This window comes from Lupinus angustifolius, chromosome LG09 (assembly GCF_001865875.1).
Source record: "Lupinus angustifolius cultivar Tanjil chromosome LG09, LupAngTanjil_v1.0, whole genome shotgun sequence".
Lineage (NCBI taxonomy): Eukaryota > Viridiplantae > Streptophyta > Magnoliopsida > Fabales > Fabaceae > Lupinus > Lupinus angustifolius.
Window position 1 is genome coordinate 16684085 of NC_032017.1, and position 2212 is coordinate 16686296.

Genomic DNA, 2212 nt, shown 5'->3' on the forward strand with positions numbered 1-2212 from the left:
ACAAGAGCCATGATTATCCTAAGAGAGTCTTTCATTGAAACTGGAGAGAAGTCTCTTTATAGTCAATCCCTTCCTTCTAAGTAAAACCTTTAGCTACAAGATGTGTCTTATACCTCTCCACATTACCATTAGAATCTCGTTTGGTCTTAAAAATCCATTTGCAAACCATGGGTTTCTTACCTTCTGGTGATGGGACAAGTTCCCAAACTTTATTGTCTTGCATGGATTTATACTCCTCTTTTATTGCTTCAATCCACTTTTCCGTATTGGAACTTTAGATGGCTTCACGAACGTTTAATGGATCATTATCCATTAAGCCATCACCCTCATGTTCCAGGAGAAAGCAAATGTAATCATCCGGAATTGCATTTCTCCTTTCTCTAGTGGATCTACGCAAAGCTATAGGCTCTTGCACCTATTGTCCATGTTCTTGAGGGTTTTGAGTTTGTCCTTCATAAATTACTAACTCACATTGAGCAGGGAAGGTTACATCAACTATTTCTTGAGAAGGTTCCAAATTTGCTTCTTCAAAAGCAACTATATGAATCGCATCTGGAATAGATACAGATTCTTCCTCTAAGACAAAGTTTCTAACCTTATCTTCCCCCTCAAACTCAATATCCTCAAAGAACGTGGCTGAACCCGTCTTAAATATGGATTTCATTTGAGTCATAAAATTTATAGCCCCTTGATTTTTTAGAGTAACCAATAAAGTAACTGCCCACTGTACAGGAGTCCAATTTCTTTTCATGAGGCCTATAAGCCTTGCCTCAGCTGGACATCCCCACACATGAAAATGCTTTAGACTTGGCTTTCGCCCAGTCCAATGCTCATAAGGTGTTTTAGCAGTTGCCTTAGTTGGTACCCTATTAAGAATATAAGCTGCTGTCTTAAGTGCCTCTCCCCAGAGTGACTCTGGTAAGGTAGAGTGACAAATCATACTCCTTACCATGTCCTTAAGAGTCCGGTTTCGTCTTTCAGACACACCATTCATGCTAGGCGATCCTGCCATGGTATTTGGCAAAAGACCCTGGACGTTGTTCACATGAACCGTCATATCTATCGTTGGACGTTGTTCACCTGAACCGTCATATCTAACGTAGTATTCACCACCACGGTCAGGTCTGACGCACTTAATCCTTTTGTTGAGTTGATTTTCAACTTCATCCTTAATAGTTTTGAACGCGTCCACTGATTGGGACTTTTCATGAATAAGAAAAATGAATGCATAACGAGAATAATCATTTATGAATGATATGAAGTATCGTTGACCATTCCAGGAAGTCATAGGGCATGACCCACAAATATCTGTATGTATGAATTCTAAGACGTCTGAAGCTCTATATGCACCATATTTCGATTGTTTGGTTTGTTTTCCTTTTATGCATTTAACACAAACATTAAGGTTTGTGAAGTCAATGGAATCCAAAATCCCATCTGACACAAGACGCTCAATTCTCTTTTGAGAAATGTGACCTAGGCGCTTGTGCCATAATGCACCTGAATTATTATTATCAATTTTACGCTTAGTATCACGTGATTCCACATTCAGGGTTTCGCTGTAATCAGTTATGATATTCAACATATAAAGGTTGTCATTCAACATAAGTGAACCAATTCCAATAACATTTGAATTTAAAGACAATGGAACCGAATTGTTTCCAAATGACCAACAATAACCATATTTATCCAAATAAGAAACATAAATTAAATTCCGTCTAAAAGACGGTACAACAAAAGTGTCTTTCAAATCCAAATAGAAACCAGTACACATTAACAACCTAAAATGCCTTATAGCTTCCACTTCTACCGACTTCCCATCGCCAACATAGATGTATCTTTCAACATGATTAGGCTTTCGATAGCTCAGGCAACCCTGCATTGAAACACTGATGTTAGAAGTTGAACCGGAGTCTAACCACCAGGTGTTTCCAGGTACTGAAGTTAAATTGACCTCAGAACAAACCAAAGCAAGAAATGTACCTTTCTTAGCACGCCAGGCGTGATACTTTACACATTTCTTCTTTTGATGTCCAGTTGCTTTACAAAAGAAACAGACATCATCATGCTTCTGTTTCTTTTGCATTGGACCCTTAGCAGCTTCATTCTTGGGCTCTGAAGTAATTTGCTTTTTGCCCTTGTCTTTAGATGTAGTAACATAATGAGCACTTTCAGTCCTTTCTCGCTTCAGCCTTTCCTCTTCTTGCACACA